Here is a 9,670-nt window from a genome sequence, read left to right on the forward strand (position 1 = left end):
AACTGAGAGAATGAAAAGACGATCCTCTGAATTCTGGCTATATAATTGTAATAATTGTAATTGTAAAATAACTATATAATCCTTGGACTGAATAAGACATTAAACATCCTTGACCCAAAACCCTAGAAATGGTGAGCTAATTCACTTAATAGATAAACAAAGTCACAGTCAAAGAGTCTGACTATAGTCAAACTGAACATATAGGGCGAGAGCTAGATTGGTACACTACTTCTTCAGATATCACCACTTGAGGGCAATGGAAACTTAATAACAGGTATACAGTATTTTTTAGCAATCAAGATGTTTCGTTTGAAAGTCTACATCGGAGGGCCTGGACACACAGGGAAATGTAATTCCTCCATAAACTCTGTATAACAGCTAGAAAAATACAAATTACCTGTAGAAGGATGGATGACCAATGTCAATCATCTCCACCTTATCAATCATCATCATCTTGACGATTTCAGGTTCTGAAAGACAGGTTCTGAAAGAGAACATTATATTATATATTATATCCTAATTAGGTTCTCATTTTCACTAACTCGCTCATCAAACCAAAATCATGTAGGGGATAGAGAAGTCAAACAAATAATAACGACGTAAAATCCCTGGAATAATTTTACAGACATTGAAACAGACTTGGTTATGTTCACAATCAATTGCATAATACATGCCTGTAGTGTGAAGTGTATTGGTATTCAGACCGGCCAGATTGCTCATTAGAATATGTAACATTTGTGTGTGGGCGATTCTCGGCAGTCCCTATCCTTCCAGTTCCCCATCTAGTTCCAACAACTAGCAATATCCTCCAAGGAACAACCAAACCAGAACCCTAACCTCATCGTCTGTCCACTTATTAGAATATACACTGTTTTGCATGTCCCATTCACTATGACTAAACTTAACTGTTGTCTTTACAACTCTTCAATAAGATGTTTTAAAGAATCATTCACATATAAAACATTGATTAGAAAAATGATTATATTCTATAGATGTAGGCTATGTGTTTCATGTTGGGTATTTCATCATGTGTCTTTGGTAAGTGTTACAATACAAGCCCCTCTTACTGTAGTATATCAGCACATGGTGTCTGGAACATGAGACTGTTGTGTGTGTCTCACAAATGCCCCCTGTTGTATGACTTCAATATTAACATCCTTTTCAACTCCGATGGTACAGGGATAGCAGTGTTTGCATGAAACCATTTGTAACAGGTCAACTGTTAAGGCCATTTAACCATTGGTCCCATTGTGAATGCTTGCTTTGTTGCTTGAAAGGCTTTTTTCTTTGAATGAAATGTCACAAGGATATGATGATGATGGTAACTATTATTACTAGTAGAAATACTAAAGTCACCGGCATGTCAATCATATCACCAATGACATAAATGGAATCGAAAATATTAATTTATCCTGCCTTCTCTCTCTCTCTCTCTCTGTCTGTCTGTCTGTCTGTCTGTCTGTCTGTCTGTCTGTCTGTCTGTCTGTCTGTCGTCGTCGTCGTGTTGTTGGTTGTCTGTCTGTCTGTCTGTCTGTCTGTCTGTCTGTCTGTCTGTCTGTCTGTCTGTCTGTCTGTCTGTCAGTCAGTCAGTCAGTCAGTCAGTCAGTCAGTCAGTCAGTCAGTCAGTCAGTCAGTCAGTCAGTCACAGGGTCTCCCCTGGGGTAATCACATTCCAAAACACACACAAGAATGTCCTCCAGCCCAGCTCGCATACCACCCCTCCTCACACACGCACGCACGCACGCACACACACACACACACATCTAGCTTGACTTGCATACCACCCCTCCTCCCTCAATTTAAAGAAGGGAAAACACACAAAGAGATCCTGTCTGCACCCAACCACACTCTCAGATCTCTTCTCTCTCTCTTTCTCTCTCTCTCAAGCAAGCACTAACCCTCACGTTCACACACACACACACAGTCTGCAATACTCTTGCCAAAGCCAAGGCAGACCACACACTGTTGCAATGCCATGCTCACCAACAGATTTGCCAATGCTTCTTTGGTCTTTGTCACACAATGCAAATTGTAGAATATGATAGCCTACATGTAGGTCTAACCGACGAAATAATGACATTTGTCTAAACATGAATCTAAAACCTAAAGGTGATGTTGATTATGAATGTGAAAAAAACTGAGCAAATAAAACAATAACATATCCATAGAATTAACATTGTATAAACAGTGTATTTTAGCATGTAAAGATGAGACGGCGAGTCCATAGCTGTTGCTTACTTTGTGGTTGTCTGTCTCCAGGGTCGAGGCTCCTTCCTCTGCTCCTTGCTGCTCCAAACACCGACAGCTGTGCAGCAGAGAGCCCAGGGTTGCAGACACCTTCCGTGGGCTCGACACTCGGCAGTTATCTGCTACAAACACAGGCGACAGACAAAATAAACATCACCGAAGGCTGAAAGGAGTTTGTCTAACAAACGAATACAAAAAGAAAATGACTCTTTCTCAATCGCGAATTCACTTTATGTTAATAACCATCAGTCATCTGCGACTCCCTCAAGTAATTTCCCCTCTACCCTTATCGCTGGCTAGGCGGGGCTTTTCTCCTTGTGCATACCGAATCAGTCGGAAATGGCACTGGGTTTACTGCTCCAGTTAAGGTAAAGGGGAGACATGCTATTCACCTCAGCCGGGCGATAGGCTTGTCCCCCGCCCGTCCTGACACCGACCTCAATGACCTAACCCTTTCACCCGGGGCCGTCCCTGTCTCGACCAATGTGCGTGTACTGACACGTAGGCTACGATTTCAGGAAAGTCCACTCTTATGCATAACACGACTTGACACAGAAATGATAAGGCTAATGAAGTTTCATGGTTTCCAGAATATATGACTAGCCTACATTTTTTCTGCTCTTCGTTTAGAAACCAAATTTGGTTCCTTGAATTAGACTGATTTATTGGTCTGGAGTAGATTTTTCATCCCATTATGGAATGTCATTCTAATGTCAATGAGGAGAGAGTTTAATACTAGCCCAGATCTCTCTCCATCTCTTCCTCCAACTCTCCCAATCTTTCTCTCCTTCATCTTCTATCTCCTTCATCTTCTCTATCTCTCTCCTTTACTGTAACAAATGGCTGTAAATTTACAGCAAAACGTTAACAGTTAGCTACTGTTATTCTATATTACAGTACAGTACTGTAAAGAGCAATGCATTATGGGTGTCTCAATGGCATTTCTCTACACTGCTGTACATTTATTTAACAATACATTTGACAGTAAAGTACTGTATTACCTGTTTTGTTGTATATTTACAGCAGCGTACTGTGAATTATGGCGTATTGTTGGAAAATGTTGTGGGCAGTGAAAGAATCTCTGGCTCATTAACATATTTTGAGGCATGCCTTGTAATTGGCTATATTTGTGGCACCCATTAGTGAGAATGCTGTACCAGTTGAACTGATATGTGGTAGTAGTGCCCCTATACTTTCATATATATATAGAAAGCTTTTGTTTAGGCCTCTAGAAGTGTAAGTGATTTATAACACCAAATATAAAAAAAAACATGCTGTTATACACAAATACCTAGCAGCCATCCTGCTTGTGCTAATCCCATGTAATTACAGTAAAATATCAATTTACCAACATGATAACAATAGCATTTACTTTCTCATAGTATAGGAGGCTAAATTGACAGTATTGCTCTGTATCGTTGCTCTGCATTTTCCATTAATTTACAGGAAGATGGTGGCAAGTTACTCTGAATATTACAGTAATGTACTTTGCACTAGCCAGAGATGGGCAAAGATACATCACATTTTTGACACTACGAAGTTTTACATGAACACTCAAAATTTAACACTTTAATCAGAGCACTTGTTACACTCTGTAGAGTGGGAACGTGTTATCTGAGGTAGTGGTAAAATGAACTCTTTAAGAATTGATTTATCACTGCAAAATGTACTATGCACCCTCCCTACACCTCTGATGAATATCACTTGAAACCTGTTCGATCACCATGTACTGCAAAATCATTCTGGCTATGGATGCATAAACCTTTTCTTTTTAGAGTGTACATCTATCTTCTATAGCCTACACTCTCCCCTTCACGCCTTGTCCATCTTTCATCATCAATCAATCAAATTTATTTTTAAAGCCCTTTTTACATCAGTAGATGTCACAAAGTGCTATACAGAAACCCAGCCTAAAACTCCAAACAGCAAGCAATGCAGATGTAGAAGCATCACTCCGTTATCGGTCCTCCATCCTTCCTCATCCATCCTCCATCACGCTCCATCTCTCCTCCATCTTTGCATTCTCCATTGGGCAGTAATGTTCATGTCTTTACAGTGGAGGATAACAAGGGGTTTTACCATCATGAGATGTGAGGAAACAACTGCAATGGGATTTCACCTACAGTATACTGGTCACGCTCTCTCTCTCTCTCTCTCTCTCTCTCTCTCTCTCTCTCTCTCTCTCTCTCTCTCTCTCTCTCTCTCTCTCTCTCTCTCTCTCTCTGATAGGATGATGGAGGGGAGTTGATCTTTTACATTTGTACATTTTAGTCATTTAGCAGACGCTCTTATCCAGAGCGACTTACAGTTAGTGAGTGCATACATTTTTCATACTGGCATTGTAAGGGGGTGTACGACAATTTGCATACATTTCCCAAAATTGCCTTTGAACTATTTTTTTTCCCACTGTCCCTTTCTCTTTTGTCACCCTCTCAATTTGCCATGTAAGAGTGTTCATGTCATGGTCATTTAGAAAATTCACAAATGTCACTTGAGTCTTATCATTTGAGAATTGAGTCATATGTGACAGTTGTCAGTAGTTCAGATCTGTGGTATGTCAATCAGAGTCATTGCATTCATATTGTGAAATTCCCTGAATAAATTAACACTTGTTTTCTCATCTGAATATCGAGTCAAATTCTCTGGTATTTTAAACTAGTATCATGTCATCTACCAGTCCAATGACTACAGTTACATCTGCTGTCTTATTCCCTTCAGAAATCAATGGGTGCAAACATCAGGCCCTGTGCCAGTATTATTGGGAAAGGTGTGGGGGGACTTCAATGGACTGTGACATCAGGGTTAGGTCTATTGACCAGTCCTTTAGAAGCCATGTTGCGTTTGTTTGGTTAAACTGCTATTGATGGAATTAACTTAAACTGTTGTTAAGATGTTTTTTTTCTGTTTCATAGAGAGTCTGGCAAACAAGCATCATGAAAAGTTGTGTAAATCACAGCCAAATTCTATATTTAGAATGTTGAAATGATGGCATGGTGTGGCATTTCATTTCCATGGCAATTTCCAACAATCCACTAAGGCAGGGGGTCCAATCTGGCCGGCATGTTGTAATTTTTTTTTTATTGAAACAATTATTTTGGGGGGTGGTGGGACAAACTCAGTATACTTTAAAATGACTAAAACCAAATCGAAACTGTGTAGAAATGATAATGGACCTATATTCTTGACTGTGTCCAACTCACTTATAATCATAGAAATGAAAGCTAGACAGTCAGGGAGCATAAAAAATTCCTAGAGGACAATATTTTGCAAATTTTGACAGCTAACCAATTTTCAGTACGGCCCTCCGGACCTCGTTGAAGACCGAATGCGGCCCCAGGAGCAAAATGAGTTTGACACACCCCTGCACTAGGGGCAACGAGAGTGCCTGTTACCATCTAGTAGTTACTTGAGCTACGGCGCCGAGCATCGTGGGTTCAATCCCAGCACTAGGCACCTGTTTCGTTTTTATGTTTTAACCTTATCCCTAACCTTAACCCTAAACTCAACCAGTCGGAATTAGTGCCAGTATGAAAATGTATGCATTCACTAACTGTAAGTCGCTCTGGATAAGAGCGTCTGCTAAATTACTAAAATGTAAATGTAAACTTATAGACATGTTCCGGTACTTTGGCGACTAATAAGTATTTTTTAAACCTCCCACTTTGGGCTGAATGTGTCAATGTGTAGCTCATACATGCATATTCTATGAGCAGAATTACTGTCTTACCTCAACTAGCCACAAAATCCCTATTTTGAAAGCGACTGTTTTCTGGATGCTGTGCTGTGCCATTTTCCCTACATTTCCCCCCACATGGGCCAGCCCCCTAGCAATTAGAGTTCCAGCCAATGAGATTCAGCCCTTCGCCATTTGAGGGACAGCTAGCAAGAATCACACACAGCAGAGCGAGAGAAATGACATGGCGTAAATATCTGCACATATGTGATGTAGTACGCAATTTTCAGGGACCATTTTTGGCTCGTGGGCGCTACTTTTAGTACTACAGGCTAAAACGTATAGAAAAGTACTGGAGAATCCCTTTAAGTTTCGGTTTCATTTTTGCACAGTTTGACTGACAGCTAACATATGGCAAAATATGCAGTAATTAAAAGGGCAAGACATGCCATAAATCATGCGTTGGAGTTATTGATCGATTTGTGTGAATTTTCTAATTCTGCAGGTGTATCTCAAGTAAATCAAGTCAGAGATTAATAAAAATGTGTAAAGGTAGTCTACACATGTGTGCATCTGTCCTAGAGAGGGTATTACCATTCAGGCCAAAGTAGAAGACCAGTAGTTAATCTCGCTCTCGCTCTGAATATCGAGTAAGTGGTTCCTTCCAAAGTGCACCACGGAGCAAAGATATGCTAAGCAGGAAGCTATATACTCTAGTGCAGGGTTTCCCAAACTCGGTTCTGGGGTGCCCCCTGGGTGCAAGTTTAGGTTTTTTGCCCTAGCACTACACAGCTGATTCAAATAACCAATTCATCATCAAGCTTTGATTAGTTGAATCAGCTGTGTAGTGCTGGGGCAAAAGCCAAAACATGCACCCAGGAAGCGCCCCAGGACCAAGTTTGGAAACCCTGCTCTAGTGCGTGTCGACAGTATCGTCAGAGAGAGAGTGTTGAGTGACATAAACAACGTTTGATTTGATTTTAGCTGCCGATGATGGGCAGGACTTGCAGGAGGTATGTTTGTAAATTAATTTGATCAAGCTATGTAGCTTATTGATTCCTTCTTGATAATTAAATAAAATAAACATGTTTTGTTGTTTCTCTGTAATACTAGCCACCTAGCAATTTTATTAAGTTGGCTTTAGCTAGCCAGCTAGATAGGTTCCCAATCTCCCAACCCCATAACTAGCTACCAAGAAATTTCAGGCTATCAATCAAGTTAGAGTACCTTATCTAACTATCTTAGCTGGCATGGTTGCTATACTTTAGAAAATACAAATTCTTGGGTTATGGTACTATTAACACACTGCTTATTTGCATATTTCCCAGAGTGCCTTGCCTTTCGAGTGAATTGTAGAGTTACCATCCATGACTGTTTTTGTTAGTGACAGAGACATGGTTGTTGCATGCATCCATTTCTTGTCCTATGGACTTCACCAAGTGAGATCAGGTAAAGTGGTATGCTTAGATAACCTATGCAGAAAAATATACTTATTTTTTTTACATAGAATTTGGCATAATGATTATGGCTCTAGATTGCAGGAAAAAAAGCTGTTTCAGGTGTTTGAAAAATGCTAAATTCTAAGAATTCTGCCGGGGGCATCCTCACGTACTCTGTGCCCCCTCTAAAATAATGGAAGCATAACGCCCCTGTGTGTGTGCATGCGTACGTGAGTGAGCTAGTGAGCGAGTGCGTGTGTGTGTTCCCCTCCTGATTCCTATGGATCTGTCGTTAAAGCCTCTTAAATATCCCTCTGGCTTTTGTCCTCACGTTTCAGCTGAAATTCCCCACATTCATCCACCATTCAGAAGCTGTGTGTTAGAGAACACTGTAAGGCACTGGGCTTGACAGGTGCCTGGGCTGGGTGTGCATGTGTGTGTGTGCGTGGATGTGGGCGGGTGCTCGTCTGTGCATGTGAGTGTGTGGTTGGTTACGTGGGTGTTGGGGTGAATGGGTGCATGGCTCTCAGTGACTGAGTGCACATGTGACTGTGTAAGTGCATGTGTGGGTGTAAGTCTGTGTGTGTGTGTGTGTGTGTGTGTATAGAAAAGGTGAACAGTATGTGTGTACATAGGTATTTGTCTTTCAGAAACTGAGCATATAACTTTTGTGTTTAACAGTTTAAAACAATTCTGAAACAAATGTGCAGACACATTCTCTCCTCCTTACCCTAACACACCCTCACTAACCCACAAGCACGCATGCACACACAACCCAAACACACAGTTTCACACAGCATCAGCCGTTTGTCTGATCTAGTTCCCTCTTTGCTTTGTGAGCGACCCGCTGCGATAAAATAAACACAAATACGTGATAATCACATTCCTCACATAGCTCTCCCCCCTGAGGGACGTTTTGGCTGGTTCTCCACAAGAGGAGGGGTGTGTGTGGATGTGTGCGAGTGTGTTTGTGCCTGTGAGCGTAGTTTGTGTGTGTGTGTGTGTGTGTGTGCATGTGTGTTATTCCTCTGTTCTCTTTCGGCCCCACAGAGAAAGAAAGTTAGGGAACAAAGAGATCTGGGGCCAAGTCTCACACATTCCACAACAGTACCACCAGTACAAAACTTCAGCTCAGATATACTCCCAGTGAAACACAGATATACTCCCAGTACAAACCAGTAAAACACAGATATACTCCCAGTACAAACCAATAAAACACAGATATACTCTCAGTACAAATCAATAAAACACAGATATACTCACAGAACAAACCAGTAAAACACAGATATACTCACAGTACAAACCAGTAAAACACAGATATACTCCCAATACAAACCAGTAAAACACAGATATACTCCCAGTACAATACACATATACTTCCAGTTAAGCACTGAAATCTCGAAAACGGTAGGATCGATACCCTCAGAATTATTTACTTTTTTTCAATGTTACATGTGCAGATAAATCTCACCATATATTACATCTGTGCAATTCTATATTTTTAATATACTCACATTATGCACAAATCTCCAGTGAATAATTTACATAATATATATTCCAACCGGGGGTATGCATTGATGGGAGACAGAGATGCAGACAGATAGAGAGAGAGACACAGAGAGAGACAGGGACAGAGAAACAGACATAAAGACAGAGAGAAATAGAGTGTCAGGGAGAAACAGACATGTACAGGGACAGAAAGACATGTCTTCTAGGAGTTGGAGTTGTTCTTACCTGAGCACATGGTCCACATGCTGCAGAGCACACTTCACTTCCTCCGTCAGCATGCTTTGTCTCTGCTCCCTCCGCTGGCTTGTCTCTTCCCCCTCTCGCTCTCTCTCTCTTCTCTTCACTCACTCACTCACTCACTCACTCACTCACTCACTCACTCACTCACTCACTCACACACTCTTCCTCTCTCTCTCTTTCTTTCTTTCTTTCTTTCTTTCTTTCTTTCTTTCTTTCTTTCTTTCTTTCTTTCTTTCTTTCTTTCTTTCTTTCTTTCTTTCTTTCTTTCTTTCTTTCTTTCTTTCTTTCTTTCTTTCTTTCTTTCCAGTGAGGATGTCTCTCATAGTGAGAGTGATCCATGAAGGGGCTGCTGCCAGTCTTAACAACACCGCCTCTCTCTCCACCCCCGAGCCTCATGGTGTGTGTGTGAGTGTGTGCGCACACACCATGAGGCTGTTTGTTTGAGTGGCGGTTTCCAGTCAACTCCCCCACACAGCCCACCTTACACATACACACACAGTCATAAACACAACAGTATTTTTCTGTCCGGCATTCATTGTCAATTGCAGTCTCTCATCTGTAT

At 41.1% G+C, this 9,670-nt stretch overlaps 1 long non-coding RNA gene across 2 annotated transcripts in view; it reads right to left on the bottom strand.

The window, feature by feature from the left end:
* LOC121554750 overlaps window positions 1-9,248 on the bottom strand; it is a 33,745-nt gene extending 24,497 nt beyond the window's left edge. Inside the window, exons 1-3 of one of the 2 annotated variants that reach the window (XR_005997768.1) lie at window positions 9,094-9,248; window positions 2,239-2,369; window positions 398-484 (exon numbers count right to left, since the gene is read on the bottom strand). This is a non-coding gene — a long non-coding RNA (uncharacterized LOC121554750). The remainder of the gene's footprint in view (window positions 1-397; window positions 485-2,238; window positions 2,370-9,093) is intronic. The other variant, XR_005997769.1, reaches the window with a different exon arrangement.
* Window positions 9,249-9,670: the final 422 nt, after the last annotated feature.

Source organism: Coregonus clupeaformis, chromosome 4 (assembly GCF_020615455.1).
Source record: "Coregonus clupeaformis isolate EN_2021a chromosome 4, ASM2061545v1, whole genome shotgun sequence".
Taxonomy (NCBI): Eukaryota; Metazoa; Chordata; class Actinopteri; order Salmoniformes; family Salmonidae; genus Coregonus; species Coregonus clupeaformis.